Raw genomic sequence first — 21882 nt, forward strand, 5'->3', positions numbered from 1 at the left:
GAGCAACACCAAGGGAGAGGGTTATTAAGGAAGGCAAAGGGTGAGCAAATTTTATGAAACGTGCCAAGATCAGTGCTCTCAGATGCCACAGAGAGAGCGCTGGGAACAACAGACAGGTGCCCTTGTCCAGAGCAGTGAGGGCAGTGAGGATGAAGGGTAGACTGAGGCGCGCTGAAGAGCAGTGGCAGGTGCCTAATAAATGTGTATTGAATGAATCTGAAGTGATAAAATAGAGACAAGTTGGTCGTAGATGGAAGAGAGACGTAGGTGACAGAAAGTGGAGGGTCCGAGTCTCAGCGGGGGGGGGGGGGGGAGGCGGGGGGGGGAAGAGAAGTTGATGAAGCCTCTGTGACGTAACTGCCACACATTCCTCCCCCAGCAGCCTCCCTTGCTACCCTGGGCCACCCTTGTCCAGAGCCCGTTGCAGGCACCCCACAGTGGCCAGAGCTGCTCTCTGCCTCCAACCTGGGGCTCTTTTCGGCACATCACAGCACGGCTGGGATGACGGGGCGTGGCTGCATCGTAGCCAGTACTTTCCAGAACCTGCAAGTCTTTTGTTTAATAAGAGCAGGGAGGAGAGAGCAGTCAGCCAACTATAAAACAGGTCACAAACTGTGGACTTATATACAAATGCCACAGAGAGAGTGAAGTACAGCATCTTTTATTCTGACAGCACCTTCCTTCTTCCAAGAGCCTGTAACACTTTATAATTCAGATTTGTTCCCCTCAATCACCCAACCCAGCAGAAACATGCCATTTCCTGAGTATCCTGGAGGGGTCAGGAAAATGGGGGAGGGAGGCAGGGTAGTCCTTTCAGACGATTAATATTCTGATTTTTCACTTATATCCAGGTTTAGAACCAAAGACCTGTCTGTCTTTCCCCCGTTAAGTCTGGCTTTTTCACAGACTTGATGGTTTCTGTTTTATATTGTCAATTTAAGCTGGTTATGAGATAAATTTGCCTGCCGCAGGTTCTTGACAAGTGGCTTAGGGATGAGTTATGTCAAAAACCTGATGTTTACTAAGTAGAGGGAATCCTTGTGTAAATATACCTGGTCATGCAGCATTAAAGGGATAGTACAGTGGCCCCCTGAACAACGCGGGGCTTAGACATGTCATCCCCCACCCCGTGCAGTCAAAAGTCTGCACATAACTTTTAATTCCCCCCAAAACTTAACTAATAGCCTACTGTGGACCAGAAGCCTTACCGACAACATAATCGGTTGATTAACACATATATCGTTATGTTATATGTATACATACTGTTTTCTTACAGTAAGGTCAGCTAGAGAAAAGATGTTATCAAGAAAATCGTAAGGAGGGGCGCCTCGGTGGCGCAGTCGGTTAAGCGTCCGACTTCAGCCAGGTCACAATCTTGCGGTCCATGAGTTCGAGCCCTGCGTCAGGCTCTGGGCTGATGGCTCAGAGCCTGGAGCCTGTTTCCAATTCTGTGTCTCCCTCTCTCTCTGCCCCTCCCCCGTTCATGCTCTGTCTCTCTCTGTCTCAAAAATAAATAAACATTAAAAAAAAAAAAAGAAAATCGTAAGGAAGAAAAAATACATTCACATTACTGTACTGCATTTATCAAAAAATAAAAATAAAAACCCGTGTGTAAGCCGGCCTGCCCAGTTCAAATCCGTGTTGTGCAAGCATCAACAATCTTTCAGTTCAGTGGGCATTCAGGCTCTCTGCTGGTTCTCTGTTGGGCTGAGGTCTGTCCCGAGCTGGAGGAATTCTAGGTCAATGGAAAATTATGATTGCTTGAAGCAAGTTAGGAAAATGAGTGAATTATGGATCTTTGCCAAATCTTGTGCCTAAGAGGCCAATTCAGACAAACCAGGACAGCAAAAATCCTTTAAAGAAATGATCATTGAAGGACCCCTGCCTTACATCGCTTGCCAGATCTTGCAAGGGGATAGACTCCTTTAGGCTCTTTTATTCGGAAGCAGCTTCTAATGAGAAATGGTTAGAATATCCATTAACATCAAATAATCAACTTGTTCTAAAGAAAAGTCAGCCTTTCAGTCTTCTCCATGCCCTGGGACCTTATTTGCAGATGAATGTCTGAAACTGGTGTCCCCTTATTATGCCATTGAAGCCAAGTCAAGAAGCTGTCAACAGCCTGCTGTTTGTCCTGCCAAATCATTGTGAGACTTGTTTCCAAGTTTGCCTCTCCACATCTCCCCACATTTATTAACCGAAGAACCTAAAAATGCTCCAGAACACTTTTTTTTAAATCCTTTCTATATTTCTTCCCATATGGACAATGGCTTCATTCAAGAGGAATGTTAAAGTCAAGTCTAGGGCTTGTCGGAGTGGCCTCATCCTCAGTCATGTTGGGCTCCGGAATGGGCTCTGGACACCTACTGAGATAGACTCCAGTTTGTGTCTGTAGTGACATGCTTTCAGGGGCACACCTGCTGAGAACCTTCCTGCTTCCTCAGGCCTTGTGATGGTTAACTGTGTGTGTCAACTTGACTTGGTCAGGGGGCACCTAGATGCCTGGTTAAACATTTTTCTGGAGTGTATCTGCAAGACTGTTTCTGGATGAGATTAACATTTGAATCAGTGGTCTGAGTAACAGATTGTTGTCCTCTATGTGGGTTGAGGTCCACTGAAGGCACCAATAGGACAAAAAGGCTGCGTGAGAGAGAATTCACTTTCTCCGCTTGAACATCTTCAAGGTGGGACACCAGTCATCTACTGACTGTGGACTCAGACTCAACCCGGGACTTATAGTATCAGCCCTCCCTGTTCTCAGGCCTTCGGACTGAAGATCTTAGGAATTCTCAGCCTCTATAATCATGTGAACCAATTCCTTAAAATAAATAAGTAAGTAAAACCTTGGTCTGCGAGCATAATTTGTTCCAGAAACATGCTTGTAATCCAAAGCGCTGTATATCAAAACGAATTTCAAGAACCATTGGCTCAGTTGTGATCGTGTCACATTTGGTGTCACATACTACTCGTGTTGCATGACATAACTTATTTATCAAGTTAAAATTTGTTAGAAATGTTTGCTCGTCTTTCAGAACACTCGCAGAACAAGTTACTCGCAATCCAAGGGTTGACTGTAAATAAATATCTCCTATTGGTTTCGTTTCTCTGGAGAACCCTCGTTGTTACATGCCTCTTGTCGTGCTTTATCCTGGTCCCAAAATTCAGGTCACGCCAAAAGACAAAATGGATATCCTGACAAAGTCATTGTCTGGAATTGCGCATTGCGACCTCATGCTTCTCTCACATTGGGACCCTCCCTCATTGCACTGAGTGGGTGCTTCTCTCCTGTAACTCGGATGGTGAAAACGGTGGGGGGTGTCACGTGTTACCTGATAATCATATCACCCCTGCCCTCTCTCATCTTTTCTTGGAGAAAATAACAGTGCAGAGCAGATGACCAAGAAATAGTTCTTCAAAGCAATTTTAAATTCTTGACAATCCTGGGTCTGGTTGGCTAGTTTGCCAATTAGTTAGGCTCTTTAATACCAATATCTCCAGCTGCTCACCTGCCTGTCAGTGATTTTAGTGCTAGTTCACAACTCAACTGGAAGACGGTCCTGGAAAAGAATGAAAGTTGGGGTGGTTCATGTTACTGCTCTCCTTCCTTCTGGTTTGATGGCGGTAAGACTGGGTTCAGAGATTATACCTGGGTTTTTTGGTGCCTTTTACTGGGGGGGAAAGAATGGGATATGCCCCACCTCAAAACATCGGTTCTCACTCCTTTGTTGTCACAATTTAGGAGGCATGCCTGTCAGCAAGTTTGTTAAAAATGGCACCTGGTAATTTTGTATATCCAAAAAGAGCTTGAGGAGAGAGCCTTGAGTGAGCCTTCAAAGGAAAGATACAGTTAAAAAAATATATGGCTCAGGTACTCAATACTTGGTTAAAATTTATGTGGAACATATGAAATATTTCCACCAGAAAGTTTAAATAAACCTCATCATAATGATCAGACTGACACAGACTGATGCAGTGGGAAGAAATCACAACGAGGAACTGGGAAGGTGGGGCAGTGGTCTTATTTTTGCTGCAAACTTGCTGTATGGTCTTGGGCACATCCCATCACCCCTCTGGGCTCTAACTGTCATGCTCTCACATGAATAAAATGAGGAGATGTGTGGTTTTCAAACTATGTCATGGTGTCCTGCTTTCTGCAGAGGTGAGGATAATCTGAGTGGGGCTCTGAGTCCCTGCTTCAACTAGAGAAGTTCTACTTTGATCAATTTCATGTACACGTGGGGCTTCCATGTAAGATTTCATTCGAAGAAAAGTGTCCATCACTTTAAAAAAAACAACAACAGAGCTTAGAAACCTTTGACCAGATGATCTCTAAACTTCCCCTCAGTGATGACATTTTGTGTAATTATTTCAGTGCTCTTCTCGAAGAGGGCAATCCCTGATCTGTCTGTGGGGCTGGGGTGGGAAGGGGAGACACACACCTATGTGCTTACAGGTGGCTGTTTTTTGTGTCCACACATGTGCACACTTTCCTTTTTCACTCACCCTACTCCCAACTTTATCGCATATTTTTCTTCATGATATCTCTCCCCACTTACTTTTTTAAATGGTTGATTTTATTCTGTAGTATCCAGAATGCCCAGATGGGATATTATTTCGTTCAGAGAAAACATCCCAAAGATCCCCAAATCAAAGGTAAATGTTGCGGATTTTTTTCTTCACCATTTGGCAAGCTAGTTAGCACACGTGGGAGCCAATTCACAGAAACTTTGTCTACAGATCCCAAAAATCACATCTTGTACACAGTGTCTCGCTGGGGATAACTCAGGATCCTCATAAGCCTTCTCTTCTCCAGGTGGAGTTAATCAAAGTGCTGGGTCTTGCTGAAGGGCAGAAATCTAAATCTTATCTTTCCTGACTTTTTCTTTCTTTCTCTCTCTCTCTCTCTCCATTTTTTTTTTTTTTTTGCCATAAAAATACCTTAAGATGTTTTAACAAATGCAGATTATTTTATCCTTGGTGCCTCAACCAGTCTTTATTCTGTTGAAGTTTATTTCTTTTAATGTGAATACAGTCTGTTAAAGAAATGGATCATTTTTTAGGGTCTGTAAAGCCAGGTCTGTGTTTCCAAAGGGTGCCTTCAGATACATAGTGCCAAATGACACCACTAACTAAAAAAATAAGAATTAATCTTGTTGTTGTTGTTGTTGTTTTAGCAAGTGATTAGTATTTAAAATATATTTTAATGCGAACACTTTCTATCTTTAAATAAAAATGATTTACATTTTTAGGGGCGCGTGGGTGGCTCAGTCGGTTGGGCGTCCAACTTCGGCTCAGGTCATGATCTCACAGTCCGTGAGTTTGAGCCCCGTGTTGAGCTCTGTGCTGACAGCTCAGAGCCTGGATCCTGCTTCAGGTTCTATGTCTCCCTCTCCCTCTTCTCGTCCCCTGATTGTGTTCTCTCTATCAAAAATAAATAAACATTACAAAAAAATTTTTTAAAGAAAAAAATGATTTACATTTCTACATATGAAACTGCTCTGGCATTAGGACTTAACTGCTTCCTGATCCACAGGATTTATTAGATGCCACCACACCACTAATCCCCCAGTGCTCTGGACGCACATGTCAGACATGTCCGCCTCTGTTGGAAGTCTTTGTGGCACCTTCAGGGAATTGATTCTTACCAAATGTTTAACCACTTTCAGTCTTGCACTCCCTGAAGGGATATCCTTGTGAACTTGAGGAGTATGTGCTTTTTCTAATCCAAGCATCTTTATTATGTCTTTTCCCCAATATGGATGTCTCTTTGTACTCTTTATTCTGGTAACAATACATAGTTTATGAGGGCGCTGTGGATCCCCACCATAGTTTTCATGATCTGCAGGTGAAGGCTGAAATACTTGATCTGGAATTCTTGGTAAATTTGTGACGAATCCGGTCCGTACAAATGAGAGACTCCACACCTTTTGTTACAGTTTGGAGTCCGTCTGGGGGCCTCTGAACTATTGAGCTATTGAGCGCAAAATCCCTGCCATGACTGTGGTGACTGTTCTCTTCAAAGGCAAGGGAAAGCAGAGCAGACGGGAGGCCACATCGTTGTTATTTTTTTCAAGTACCCTAGGAAAAACTCATAAGGTAAAAATGTTAGATTTTGTTCTCTAGTCTTTTAAATGATTTTCCTTTTTACATCCAAGATTCTATGATACTGCGCTCACTAACCAGGACAAAAGTGGGACAGATTCCTATATGCGTAGTGAGGGAACTACCTTTTATCTGCTTTCAGTAAAGTTTGAAGAACTCTTATGCCAAATGTCTATGAAGGAAATTACCTAGCAAGTACTTAGTCAAGCATGACTGTCGATAGACCTGTTTTTCTGGCTGAAACCCTCATTTTCCAATCTCATAGCCATGTCCATTGTCATCAAAGCAGTGGAGACCAAAGCTTTATTTGCAAAGGCCACTCATCAGCAAAATTAATGTGGGACAGGGCATTCGGTATCTACATCTACATCTATATCTACAGCTCCACCTACATTTGCTTCCATACCCACATCGACAATCTATCTCTGTCGATCTCCACATCTATCTATCTGTCTGTCTATCTATCTATCCATCTATCCATCCATTTATCCACTGTACTGTAAGCCCCCAAAGCAGAGGGACTGTGTTTACTCATCACTGTGTGTCCCACAGCACGTCACCAGGGAATCAGACAATTTTTGAAGAATGAATTACATAGCATCCTTTTCCACTTCTCTAAAGACCAATGTCCAAGGTACAGAGAGATAGCCAGTAGATTCCTAAGCCCCATTGTCACCCTTTCTAACCAGATGAATTAAAACAGATATATTCCCAAGAAATTATAGCAATCATAACAAGCTACCACTTGTACAAGTTGCTACAGTGTTTTAAAAAGCAGGACAACAGACTTTACCATTTGGTCTTAATACTGTGGCATGAACATCATCCTGCTCATCTTACAAATGAGGAATCTGAGGCTCAAAAAGATTAAGTGGCTGGTCTTAGATTACACAGCTAGTGGGTGCTTAAATCAGGATCATCTGCAGACTCAGTGTTCTTATCTGCATAATGCCCAAAATGAGATAAGGGAAAAACAATTCAGTCAGTGTCTTATATGGTATGCTTCCTTCCAAAAGTCTGGGGATCAGAAAACCAACGAGTTTTTCTGAAGTCGATCAACTGTGAGCATAGACGTTTCTGTGGGGTTCTGTGGCTCTGCAATAATTCTTCACTCATGAGTGTCTGTCTGGCAACATCCTAGGACTTGGCACATTGCAGCCTGTCTACTCTCTTTACCATTTCCTTCCGTTTGGAATTCTGCAGCAACTGGAACCAGATTGAAAGAGGTTTGGACTTTTGTAAAAGTATCTGGAAGAGCCCTGCTTCCTGGAATGTAGACAACATGGCTGTATAAAAGTCACACATTCCTTGGGGCACCTGGGTGGCTCTGTTGGTTAAACATCCAACTTCAGCTCAGGTCATGGTCTCATGGTTTGTGGGTTCGAGCCCCGCATCGGGATCTGTGCTCACAGCTCAGAGCCTGGAGTCTGCTTCGGATTCTGTGTCTCCCCCTCTCTCTGCTCCTCCCCCACCCGTGCTCTGTCTCTCTCTCTCTCTCTCTCAAAACTAAATAAACATTAAAATATTTTTTTTAATGTTACACATTCCAAACTTCTATTAGGACAAGACAAAACAAACAATCTTGGAATAGAGGGTTGATTCTCTTGATTCCTTAAGGAGATAAGTGGCTACCAAAAAAATATTAGACCAGTAGTTAAACAGTAGCTAAAAAGAGAAAACAGCAGACAAATAAAAGTACCTTACTCCAAGAAAAGAGAAGGTGACCCCTGCACCTTCCCACCACACCATAGCAGTGGAGCCGGACCGCTCTTGGGTGTTTGGGCTGTGGTATTAGGAAATCTATTCCTGTCTAGGTTTCTCATGGAATTTACTGTTTTCTCAATGATGCCTCTTAAATTTTGGCACAAGTAGACTCAACTAACTGACCAGTCAACTGAATATTTAACTGAGCCTGAACTTGATTTTTAAAGACTAGGAACAAAGGCAAATGGGACAAAGGATCTCGTAAAGATCTTCCTGGGGTGACTTATTTCAGTTCAAGCAAAAGACGAAGCCAGCCTTTCAGCCACGCTTCTTCCATAAAACAACACTCTCCTTCCTCTATATGGTCTATGCTCTCTGCTTTAGAGGATTAACCTCTCTAAATATTCCCCCTGACAGAACGGCCACTGGGACTCCATTGCCCCCGGAATAAAAGTCAAATTCCTTCACAGAGCATTTTAGGCTCCGTGCTTCCAGGGCTCAACCTACCTTCCAGCCTCATTCCCCCTTCCTTTAGTCATATTCCAAGCAGAAGAATGATTTTTATTCGCCACACAGGCGCTCCCAACCCCATACATATCATGTGTGCGTGCCTTTGTTGTACTGTTCATTCTCCCTGAAAATACCACTTTTCCTATCTCTGTATCTCTAGATTTCTACCTTTTCTTCAAGACCCGCCCACAGCACTTCTTGATGAAGGCTTCCCTGATTCCCAGGCTCACACTAACCTACCTACTCACCTGTCCATTGGAAATTCTCTCCTCCATCTGGATTCTGTTATTTATGTACATGTTTTATCTTTCGGGGCCGGTTGTCTGTTTGCACCACCCCAGCCTTCACCCAGATGCACTCTGTGCCTTTCTCTACCTTGTTTCATGCTCTGGGATACTGATCCTCAAACACTTTGTCAGCTGGTTCCCTTGTTGGCCAGCTTCCACTTGACTTCAGTTCGTGAGAGGTACCATTAGGAAGATCAAGGTTGGGGAGGAGTGACCTTCCTTCTCTCTCCCTGCATTAGCACTGCATCTGTGCCACTAGCTGCCTCCCTCCAACATTGCAGCTTCTGCCAAGTGGCCCTTTTACTCCTCACCTGTCATCAGGCTCCGGTTACACTCCTTCCTCCCTTTGTTCATTCAGCTGTAGAATTAGTACAAGTGGCTTACCATTTGTTGCTGCCGTGTGGATGCCTCAAAAGCCCTTGTTAATTCCTGTAACACACTCACACCTCTGTATGTGGTCTTTTCATCAAAATCTTTTCATATGCACCATCTAGAGTGAGTTGTGTTTCCTCCTGGGACCCTGACTGATGGACTCCTTTACCTGATACTCATCTTGAAGGCACTGTTTGCACAGCACGGGAAGGGCCAGGGAGCAGGTGTTTTGCGTTGCGGTCCAGCCCTGCCTTTTACTCCCTGTAGAATACTGGTCATTCCCTTCCCCTTTCTTTGCTCCCATTTCATAATTTCCAAAAAGGCAACTACACAAGTAATCTTGCATGTTTGTTTTGAGGATCCCATGAGACTGTATGCAGGAAAGCACTTTGTACGTCTCTGTACAGGATTCGGTGCTATTATGACTCATCTTTTAATCCTCCATGATGTAGTAAGTGCTTAATAAGTGAGCCATTTCATATTGATCTGTTGGACGAATGGATGGAAAAGATCATTTTCCATGTATTTCTCAGGGTCAGCTCTCCAGACGCGTAGGAAGCAGGGCATCCACTTAGTAAGGATTCAGAGTAATCGAACGCCAGCATGTGTTACACATAGTCAGTAGAGGCCCGAATAGGGAGTTTGCTGTTCCAAATCTATTTTGTTCACATGTTTTGTAGCCGTACTGATTGTTAATCTATTTGTTCTCATGATTTCCAAGAAAGAAAGTATCGCAGAGATCTGTTTTGAACTTCGATAGTGGAGGAAGTGACAGAAAGGAAGAGGCCTCTGTATGTTGACTTGGCCTGGGGTAAAACTAAACGTGGCTGTGGAGAAGTCTTAGCCTTCACCCAAACTTTGAAACCAGCTGGATCCATTAGGGAGACTCTGTTGCTGCCCATAGAGACCTCTTAGCTAACCTGTCCCAGTTTTAGAGCCACCAGCATCTCTAGCTGATTTTATCTGCAAAGACCACACACACCTTTCTCCGTGAGTGTGCAGAGCCAACTATGGCAATTTGGTACCAGGTCTGCCTTGGGTTCAAAATGGCCATGTGATGTCTATGGTGAACACGTGAGGGGGAGTGTCAGTTGTGTGTGGAGATTTGTCATCAGAATGTGGGATGTAGTGAGTTGAACGGTGGCCCCCCAAGAGCTGTGTCCGTGTCCTAATACCCAGACACTGTGCCTGTTACCTTATTTGGAAAAAGAATATTTGCAGATAGAATTATATTAAGGATCTTGAGGTAAGATCCTCGTACATTACCTGGGTGGGACCTGAGTCCACTGATGAGTGTCCCTTTAAGAGACAGGGGAGGAGAATAGACACATACAGAGAAGGCACATAGGCTAAAGATGGAGACTAAAGGGTGTCAACAGCCACTAAAAGCTAGAAAAGCCTAGGACAGATTCTCTCCAGAGCCCCAGAGGTGTGCAACACCACCAGCTCTTTGCTTTTACACTTCTGGCCTTCGCAACTGTGAGGCAATGCATTTCTGTCGTTCTTAGCCACCAAGTATATGATAATACACAGAGTAAATCATGTTTACAAAAACCCCAGAGGAAAATCCACGAAAAGCCATTGTCCTCAGGGAGGGGAGGTTTGTTGGAACAATTTGGACCATGAAGAGCGCCATTTTGTGACCTCCTCAAGGACTCCTGAAACTCAAGAGCGTAAAGACTGCTTCCTTCAATCCCTTGGGCAAACAGGAAAGAGAAGTCACCCCAAGTGTCTTAGGGAAGAAGCCTATCAAAACAGTGCAGGGGACGTGGGGCACAGAGAGGAGGCCAGACCATGCTACTGGGGGAGGGAAGTGGCCGTCCTGTCATTTGGGAAAGGTGGCTTCACAAGCTACTTACTTGGACGTGTTTCGTCGTAAAATAAACAGGCTTGGGAACTAAATGGCCCTGCAAGGAGAGCTGAAACCTTTGAGGAACACCTGAGCTGAGGGACCAAAATGAAGGCGAAACCGTCCTTTAAGCGTCTGGAGAAGAATGCCCCTGAACACTCAGGGCCGCTCTGTTCATGGACAGGAAGTGCTAACATAGTGCCTAGTAAGAGCTGGAACCAGCGGCTTGGCAGTTTATCATTCGCGTGGAAAAAAAAAAAAGTCCCAAGCACATTCCACTGAATGTCTCTAGGAAGGTGTTTTGTGGTTTGGAACCACTGCAGTTTCTGGGCATATTTCTTACTTCCAGGGGAGAGCTAAGAAACTGTCTGTCATTTACACCTCCTCAGTCTCCCTCTCACAAGCCAAAGATAATGCCTGATGGGATTTAATCCATTTCCCCCTGCAATAATTTACCTTTAGAGAGCCTCAAATATTCCTGTGATTGAATAGCAATGCTCTGTAACAAATCTGCATCTGTCCAAACCTCTTCTATTAAGACTTCTCAGTATTGACCCATCCGTGAACAGAAGCCTTTCTTCTTTCTTCTTTACCTTCTCTTGAAAATTCCTGGTCTTCTGAATTCATAACCAAGACACCAATGTTGTTGTGTTCTTACTGTTAAGCACATTGGAAAAATGGCAACTTCGAAGGTGTATCTGGAGTCGGGGAGGGGGGGTGCGGAGGCAGTGAGTCTGATTCTCCCTTGTAGGGGACTGGATCAGGGGGCATCCCTGAGACCACGATTGGTTTTAAGGACACTGGTCAGCCAGGAGTAGATCCAAGTGGAAGCTCATGTGAAAGTCTGCTGAAGAGAAGAGTGGAGGATTTACAGTCAGGAGAGCCATTCGCGGCATTCAGTCTGAAAGCGGAGAGCAGGGCAAGGGTTCAGGGGCTACATGAGGGCCTGGAGAGGATAGAAGCTTGAAGCGAGTTGAGAATAGGGCATCCAGGACTCATTTTTATTGGGGGCTAGCTGTGTATGAGCAAAGTCAGAGCAAACAGGACCAGATCTGGGCAGTGTCCTGTCCTGTCTGCGTTCAAGCCTCACACAGTGAAAAATGATGCTTCTTTTTTTTTTTTTCTTTTAATTCGCTGGAGTATCTGCTGTATTAAAGATTGATTAAGCAACATTAGTTAATTGACTTCTAAACTTTAAGCAATAAATGATGCCTGGTTTGGGGACTAAGATAATAGAATTCATTTAATTTTTTGAGAATTAATAATCCATATGGTATCATTCAATTAGGGACATACAGTTAATGAGAACTACCTACTAAGTGACATCATTTACTTTCCAGGCTAGATCATAGGTGCCTGCTTATTGTTATTTTACAATAGTACTTTTAAAAGCTCTTCCCATTTTGCCTTTTTACGTAGATCATCTTTGAATTCTAAGTCATGGCCAACGAATCTTGGCTGATTTCTTTTTTCAAGTGCAACATCTCTCTCAGACCCCCAGACAAAAAAAATGCTTTGTGTGACACCAAAAGGTTCTTTTACTATTGCTGTTGTTACCTTTGCCACATGTTCTGACCCTGACTTTCTGCGTACCTTTGAAATGTGATCACCTCTGACATATCAGAAAAATAAAAAATCAGGAGACATCTCATCTATGCAGCCTATTCCTGAAAGGTTCCCCAGAGACACTGAGCATGCCTAGATCCAGATGGGGATATATCATCTGAACTGCCGGTGAGGCCAGGCATGAATAGATCAAGCAGCAAAGAGAAGGCAGCTAAGCAAAATGATGCATGACATGTGGTAGAGAGAAGGCCTCAGCGGGGGCGCCATGGGGCGTCGCACCCTAACTGCTGGAAGCTGCTGTGCAGACCGCAGTTACTGAAAGAAAGCAAGTGTCATATCAGACCCACAAGCACAAACAAAAGACAAAAACAAAACCCCCGTTCCTGGGTGGAGGTGGGCGGGTAACACTTTGAGCTGTAGAACTGCCTTAAGCAAAAGAGAGTTAATGAAAAAGAAACCTTCTGGAGCTGAGTTATCCTAGGCAGGATTTCACACGGAGGAACCTGCGGCGAAAAGATCCCAGATATTTCTTTGGATTTCATATTCCAGAGGTCTGGATGCCCTTCAGTTGAGTTAGGTCCCTAGTCTTACAAAACCTAAGGACCTGATTAATAGAGTGATTATTAGAGGACCCGTCACTTGGCTCGCATAGCACCCATTACAGTATTGGCAGAGGCAGTGGCTCCTTTGTGAACAGTGTAGGCAGTGTGGTATTCTTTAAAAAAAAAAAAATGCAGTAAGCATCATTGAATGCCTACTATGCACCAGGCCCCGGGCTACACTCTGGGAATATAACTGTAAGGCATTTGAGAAGCTTGTAGTCTGGAGCAGGGGAAACACAGAACAGGATATTAGAGGGAGATTTGCTTACCCTAAGAGGAGGTACAGCGCAGGAAATCAAAAAGCAGACCCCGAAGCTACATTCCTGGTCTTGCATCTGGGACTCTATCACTTTTAAAAGGTAAATTTCTCAACCTCTTTGGACCTCAGTTGCCTCGTCTGTGAAGTGGGGATAGTAATAATACTTCATATAAGCTGGTGAAGACAATGGATGAGTTAATGCACATGAAACACTCAGAACATGGCCTGGCACATAGTGAGCATGTAGATGTTAGTCTGATGGAGATACAAATGGGTGTCATGGAAACACACGCGAGGAGGCAGAGCCCCTTGTCATGTGGGTGTCAGGGAGGGCTTCCTCCAAGAAAGTGACATCTCAGTTGAGAGCAGAAGGGAGGAGGGGTTAGTGGATGGGCGGGGCGTTTGGAGCCCGGGGAAGGGGGGAGGATGTGTGTAAAGATGGAGAGGAGGGTTGTTGGCACACATCCCCTTAAATAATTTAACGTTCTCATGTTGCCTGATTTGTTTGGCAAGAAAAACAGGTTCACAAGTTTGCTGCCTTCCCCAGATGACAGATTATCATTTCTCCAACACCTCTTCTGTGAATTGTCCCTGATAAATTGGGTTCGCCGCTCTCCTTGCTGTATTTCCATATCCCTTAGTGACAGTAGTCACATGACACTGCACTTGTTGACTTGTCTGTCTCCCCGATCAGGCTGTCAGCTCCAGGATGGCTGTATCTGCTTCTTCCTCCTACATCCTGGTGTTTCCAAATATCTAGAACAAGACCTGGTTTATAATAGGTGCTCGGGGTGGGGGCAGGGGGAAATGTACTGAAGAAACAATGTGACTTTGGGACAGGACAGAGACTCACTCTGAAGTGCCATGGTTTCTTGTAGCCCTTCATCAGAACCTAGTCTTAGTTCCCCCCCGCCCCTTCCAGATGCTCTCTTCTTTCCAGATAGAGCATTTACTCTTTGAATTATTGCAGGTACAAATGTGTGGTGGACACAACTTTTCCATCCCAAATCGAGCAGCTGATTTCTTTTGCTGCAGTGCAATGAAGTAAGCGTTATGAAAGAAAAACAATTAACATGCCTGATATCAACAGATGCCGAAATCCTGCGAAACTTGCCATTCACGAGGAGATTCTCACTGTGCAGCAACAATGCAAAGTAAACCCCACACTGAAGCCTCTTGTTAACTTTGCCATCAAATTTGGGACCATTCCCTCAGCATTTCTTAGGTTTTTCTCAATTAATTTCCATTTATACACTTTCCAAAGGCCTGTGCAAGAAGCCCATGGCCAACTCACATGGGCATTTATCTTCTTAGTCCTTCTCTGTCTGCCCTCTTCATGAGGCTGGAGGTTGGGAGTTGCAACATGCATTGCACTGCTAGCCAAAGGACATTTTTCTCCTCACTCAGAACCATCAGCATCTTTTTCTTTAAAAAATTTTTAATGTTTATTCAGTTTTGAGAGTGAGAGGGAGAGAGAGAGAGAGAGAGAGAGAGAGAGAGGGAGAGAGAATGAGTGGGGGAGGGGCAGAGAGAGAGGGAGACAGAATCCGAAGCAGGCTCCTGGCTCTGAGCTGTCAGCACAGAGCCCGACGCAGGGCTCCAACTTGCGAGCTGCGAGATCATGATCCTGAGCCGAAGTCGGCTGCTCCACCAGCTGAGCCACCCGGGCACCCCAGAACCACTCAGCATCTTTACATGGTTCCCTGAGAGATCATCTGAAGTGCAGGGACATCCCTCATGCATAATTTCGAAGTCCATTTCCACATCATAAATAGCAGATCTTGTGACATGGGAACAGAACACATACTTGGCTTGTTGACTCTTTGGACATGCACTGAAACAGGACAGGAAAAGACCCTCTAAGACCTTGGAATGGGAGGCTTGGGGACAGGAAAGTTAGGTTGTCAATGCCAATGTCCTCCAATATCATGTGGAGGACCCCTCAGACCTGCCATGGCCATGGCCTTGAAGAATCCATGGAATTCCATGGAATACACAAGAATTATTGATTCATTTGTTTAGTCAACAAGGATTTATTGGGTGTGTACTCTGTGCCAGACATTGAGGATATAGCATGTACAAGATAGACAAGAGCACTGTCCTCATAGAGTTTACATTATCATGTGGAGAGACAGACAACAAACAAGCATGGAGATAAAGAAGATAATTCCAGGGGCGCCTGGGTGGCGCAGTCGGTTAAGCGGCCGACTTCAGCCAGGTCACGGTCTCGCAGTCCGTGAGTTCGAGCCCCGCGTCAGGCTCTGGGCTGATGGCTCAGAGCCTGGAGCCTGTTTCCGATTCTGTGTCTCCCTCTCTCTCTGCCCCTCCCCCATTCATGCTCTGTCTCTCTCTGTCCCAAAAATAAATAATAAACGTTGAAAAAAAAATAAAAAAAAAAAAAAAAAGAAGATAATTCCAGATAGTGGGCAACTGCTCTAAGGACAGGAAAATAGTATAGAGAATGATTAGGCTGGGAAGGTCAGGGAAAGCCTGTCTGTGGGGATGACATTGCACTCGAGGTGGAATGTTGAGAAGGATCCAGCCATGGGCAGGAGGAGAACGTTCCGGCAGAAGTTAGTGACAGATCAAGGGCCAGCTCTATGGTTTCCCGATTCCTGCAAGAGTCACCAGTCACACCAAAAAATAAAGAAAAAAGAAAAAGAAAAAAAATCACCACTTGGTCATTTCCAGGTAACCAGGGCGTCTGTGCAACACAAGTCTGTGCACACTCATGTACACCACACTCTGATGCCTCTTCCTCCTTTCGAAGGGTGTCAGAGCAAGAATGGCCACCTTGTTGGAGGACAGAAGAGAGGGCTGTTGTGGCTGGAGCAGAGCAAACCTGAAGGAGTGCAGTTTGCTCTGCTTGTTATTGTCAGGACACAGAGCCTAAGAAAACTAGCTAACGTCACTAAGTCTGGTTCTCTTAAATGCGTTATCTTACTTGCTCTACAAAGTAAATGCTGTCATGTCCTCCTTTTGTAGATGAGGACACTGGAGCTTAACAGAGCTCAGTTGTTACCCACAAAGTCACAAAGCTCCCAAGTGGTGGGGTCAAATCTGTGTGTGTCCCCTCCAGAGCCCAGACTGTTAGGTGTTATGTCATACTTTGCTTTTGAGAGGTGCTGAATATGGGAGCCAAAGCCCTAGCTCCTTAACATCCACAGGGACCTGGATGGAAGAGTGAACATCAGCAGAGATCTGGTTGTTTACATGTTCCCTCTGGCCATTCTGGAAGAGGAAGAGCAAGCAACCTGATTTTTCAGGGTGTCCTTTCCTCACCAGTAGAAAGAAGGAAAGGGTCTCCAAAGACCATTAAGAATAAGAAACAGAGTTTACGGAGCAAAAATGGGAAGACCGTGAAGAAGCAATTGAGTGTCATAAAAACAGTAAGAGTCCTGACTTGCCCTTTCATTCTGAGTTTCTGAAAGTTCTTTTCCTCTCTAAGAAGGACTTTCCCTTAAACTAACCATTTCCGTCTTGAAGCATGGGAATGAACCAGGGTGGATTGCACTTCCCGACGTTTGATTTGATGGCATTGGCAGGATCCCACTGCCAATTTTTTTTTTTTAACCTTCTTTGAACTATATATGATCCTGCATAGTGAACCTCAGGGGATGTCACTTCACTGGAATGGTATGATTGGAAAGAACTCCCATCGGATCATTGAAGGGGTGATTATTCTGTGTCATTTGGTTATGCATTTTGACAGCTGACATAGGACCTTATCTCAGGAGCCCTAGTGTTCCTCAACCCCAAGTTTTCTTTTTACTGAAGGGGAGCTTCAATTATAAGAAAAGACCACCCTCTAGACTCCAGGAGCATGTGGACTGCATGCCAAGGCCCAACCTCACCGTAGAAGGATCTGGAGCCCTCTGGAGGTGCCTGGAAGCAAGAACACTCCCAAGAAGTTGCTTTGATAAACCTCGATAAGGACTCATCCACGTTTAACCTCTGATGAAAGAAAAGGATTTCGGGTAACCAAACGGCTTGGCCAAACTCTGGTCTTGACTTGGGACAAGGGCATTCCGCTGGTGGCCCTTAACCTGTAGCGCTTTTGCCACAACAAAGGAGAAAGTGAGCGTCAAAGAGCTGCATACAAGAATTTTAGCAGGAGGAGATGCCATAGGGCGCGTTTCTTCTCGTCTTACATTTTTAATCACTCTTCTTGTGCTTTAATTAGTGGTCCTTTTCGCCTAACTTACCAGAGCTACAGGAACATTAAAAAAAAAAAAAAGAAATGAAAACTTAAACTCTTTCAAAGAGCGTGTGAGATTGAGTTTAACCAGTCTGATGCTAGAGCAAATTAAAAATTTTATTTTAATTCAAATAAGTATATTTGCTTACATGAGTAGACTTATTTACCTAGAAACTCTTTTCTGCCTTCAAACACTGATTGATTTGAAATGATTTTTTTCTTATTTGTGCAGCATGTTTTACTCATTTCCCCCAGAATGCCTCACATGTAGCGGGAAATTCTCAAAGGAAAAGGAAAGCTAAAAGTGAGTCCCGATGCTTGAGTGACGTGCTTTCTGAAACTGCAAAACCGGGCACGTATTTATATTTATGTAAATTATATATACTAATTCTTTTAGCTTTCATAGCTCCTCTATGGCATGAGATTCTTGAACCCGTTTTATGGATGAGGACCCAGAGACTCGGTGGATTCCAGAATTTTTCTGAGCTCTGACAGCCAGTAAATGGTAGAGCCAGGATTTCAGGGGGCTCAGTCTGGCTCCAGAACCTGAGCCAGCCATCAGTATCTGAAGTTGCTTCTGAATGTCATTCCTTCTCTCTCTGCTCTACCACCAAAATATTTGACACGGTGCCTCTCCTAGACTATCTGGAACGTATTGTCACACTACTGAAATCCTTGCCTTAAAAAATTTTTTTTAGCATTTATTTATTTATTTATTTATTTTATTTTATTTTATTTTATTTTACATTTATTTGTTTTTGAGAGACAGAGAGAGACAGGGCACAAGTGGGAGAGGGACAGAGAGAGAGGGAGACACAGAATCCAAAGCAGGCTCCAGGCTCTGAGCTGTCAGCACAGAGCCCGATGCGGGGCTCGAACCCACGAACCGTTAGATCATGAACTGAGTCGAAGTCAGACACCTAACCGACTAAACCACCCAGGTGCCCCACGAAGAAACAATTTTTAAAGGATTTTACTGGTGATGGGTTTGACTGTTCATTTTATCTATGTCTTGTTATTTATTCCCAGTGATTATCTGACGATCTTGTTCCCCTTTGGCTGTCCCTCCCCACCTACTGTTTCTCACTGTCTGGACTGCCTTCTGCAGATGACCTGAGACTCCCCTGCTGATGCAGTGACTAGATGTGGTCTCTTTCTCACCCTTATCTTGACGGTTCCTAAAAACTGAAGACCACGTGGGTGTTGTGTATGACGTGGATGTTTCCTCACCGTGCAACATAGAAACTGAACTGAGGAGGCTCATATGAGATCACATCCAACACCGCCACACATTTCTAAGCAGGGGGAGTTTGCTTTTGATTGACATTTTGAGGAATTCGCTGGAAAGTTTTAGTATGTTAGAATCAGAAGACATCTTAGAGATAATCTAATACAAACCATTATTTTACAGATGAGAAAGCACACACTCAAAAGCAATGCAGAGGAAGGAACACATCCTTGGGTGTCGGACAGATAGAAGTTTGCATCCCGGCTCTGTGTGCAACTCGCTGGCTGTGCAGTCTTGTCAGTCCCCTGACATCTGCTGAGCCTCGGTTTTCTTTGCTATAAACTGCAAGGATCATTACACTTTACCCACCACCACTGCCACCGCCCTTTCTAATCTAAACCACTGTAATCCCCTGTGTGGTTTCTGAATAGCCTCCTGACTTTTACTTCTTGTAATCTGTTCTTCACTCAGCAGCCAAAGTGCACTTTCCTGAAACGTAAATCAGATCAGACTTTCTTTTCATGAGTTCTAGGGTGAAATACTACAAAGCCCAGCATGAGCTGACCCATCCCTTTCTGGGCTTTGCTTCATTTTTGACTCCCCTCCAGCCCTCCAGAGTCTTCCCTTCTCTTCCAGGAACACACAAACTTGCTCTGGCTCGAAAGCCTCTGCATTAGTTGTTCCTGTGTCTGGGATACTGCCCGTGTGGTTCTTCCCTGGATAGTTCCATTTCATTCTTCATGTCTCCTTGAACACCCACCACGGTCACTCTATAAGAAAAAGCCCACATATTGGCCTTTATATATCACATAGCACCTGTAAAATTTTTTTCCCACAGCATTTATCATCATCTGTAATTATCTTGTAGTTACTTATTTAAATCTATTATTTTATTTTATTTTATTTTATTTTTTGTCACACTTTGTTGAAGTTGCATTTATTTTTAGTGCTTCTTTGAAAACTACAAATGTTCCTATGCCTGTAAATACGAAAATAATACAGAAGTACAAGAACTGAAACATTCAAGCCCTCTTTACTGCCCAGCAATAACCAGCATTAACAGTTTTGTATCTGTATTTCCAGACACACATAAAAACATTCACACACAGACACACAGTGTTTTATTTAACCCAAATGTAATTATGCTGTAATATTGTTTCTGCCTTTTTTTTTACTGTCTAGTTTATCTGTACATGTGGACCTATGTAATTTTTTTGACATCTTAATCATATTATTTAGCTATATCATAATTTGTTTAAACCATTCCCTTACTGATGGATACTGAGCTATTTATTCTTTTTTGCTTTTACCAACAACACTGCACTGAACATCCATGTACACATATATCTATCTGTGCATGTGCCAAAAAACAGTCTAGAGGAGAAAGAATAACAGAATTTCTGGGCCGAGGAGAATAAGAATTTTAAATCTGAATAGATATTGTCAAATTGCCTTTCATGTAATTATCTTGCCTTTACCAGAAAATGGATTAAGCTTAAATTATCTGTATCTCTTCCCAAAATATAAGATCTGTGAAAATAAAGCCCTTACTTTGCTAGAACAGCTTCTGACACACACGAACATTTCTCGAAATGATAGATATTTTTATTAGTAACAATAATGGCACACCTATGCATTTGATGTGAAATCATAGAGGGTAGCATCTTGTGGCCAAGGGATTTCCTTTGGGCTAGCAGAGTCAAACGTTAGGCTTTTTCTGTCCGTGGGACTGGACAGACCAGCTCAGGGTGGAGAGGGGGGAATGTCAGCTGGGAAGACAGAAGAAAGTGGGCTGGAAGAAGTCTGGTGGGCACAGCCAAGGTCAAGAGGGTAAATGGCAGTCATGGTGAGTACTGCCAGGGTCTGGAGTCTGAAATGTGCTCAAATACTGTCTCATCCCCAACTCTACCCCAGAAAGTGAGACATGCAGAGGACACTGCAGGACCGGGAAGGCTAAGTATTACTGTCTGGGGCTCTTAGTGACCAGGTGCTTTTGACTTTGGCTAGCAAAAGGTGTAGGCATCTTTCTTCAGGGCACATTAGACCCTGAGACTCCATCACCAAGTCACCCAGGAGGCTTGTCCAGAAAGTAAGAAGAGTCCCAAAATAGCACGTTCATAGAATACAGGAGCTTTTGAATTCCTCTCTGCCCGCTGTAATCTCTACCCTCCAGCACTTTGGTGACCCAGTTGCAAGTCCTCACTCAAGCCTGACCTCTTCCTGCTTAAGCAGGTCTGAGAAAGTAGTTAGCAAAAGCAGGGAAGAACTGCTCAACCCAGGGCAAAGGCTGGCAACCCCAGGATCTGGAGGTAGGCAGTAGAGAGATGCCCTGTTGGCAAGAGGACAGCCTGTTCTGCACCTTCGGGTTAGGCGCTGACCCTCAAGGGTTGGACACATCCTCCCCCCACCCCCAGCCAAGTTTCACTGAGATATGATTGACATAACACGGTAATGTGTCAATGTGACATAAAACGTACATATGTAATGATTTGATATATGTGTATATTGCAAAATGATCGTCCTAGTGCATCCAGTTAACATACTTACAAGTTGTTTTTAAATTTACGAAGAGAACTTTTAAGATGTACTCTCTTAGCAACCTTCACATATGCGATACAGTATGATGACTGTAGTCCCCATGTTGTACATTACATCCTAGAACTTCTTTCTCTTATAACTGGAAATGTCTACCCTTTGACCACCTTCACCCATTCTGCCCACCCACCAACCCCACCTCTGGAAACCACCTATCTGCTCTGTATTTATGACTTCATTTTATTTTGTTTTGTTTCATATAGATTTCGTGTATAAGTGAGATTGCACGGTATTTTTCTTTCCCCGTCTTATTTCAATTAGCATAATGCTTTCAGGGTCCATCCATGTTGTTGCAAATGGCAATATTTCCTTCCTTTTTTTATGGCTGAGATGTATATGTATCTCCCATTTTATTTACCCATTCATCTGTTGGTGGGCACTTAAGTGGTTTCCATGCTTTGACTATTGAAAATAATGCTGCCACGATCATGGAGATGCAGACATCTCTTTGGGGTAGTGATTATTCCATTCAAATATATATGCATAAGTGAAATTGCTGGATCCTATGGTATTTATATTTTTAATTAAAAAAAATTTTTTTAGTTTATTTTTGAGAGAGAGAGACACACACACAGCATGAACGGGGGGGGGGGGGGCAGAGAGAGAGGGA

General features: G+C 43.8%; 1 pseudogene; it reads right to left on the reverse strand.

Moving 5' to 3' along the window:
• Window positions 1-5504: 5504 nt before the first annotated feature.
• LOC122483524 overlaps window positions 5505-21882 on the reverse strand; it is a 31358-nt pseudogene continuing 14980 nt past the window's right edge.

Source organism: Prionailurus bengalensis, chromosome D1, assembly GCF_016509475.1.
Source record: "Prionailurus bengalensis isolate Pbe53 chromosome D1, Fcat_Pben_1.1_paternal_pri, whole genome shotgun sequence".
NCBI classification, from domain to species: Eukaryota; Metazoa; Chordata; class Mammalia; order Carnivora; family Felidae; genus Prionailurus; species Prionailurus bengalensis.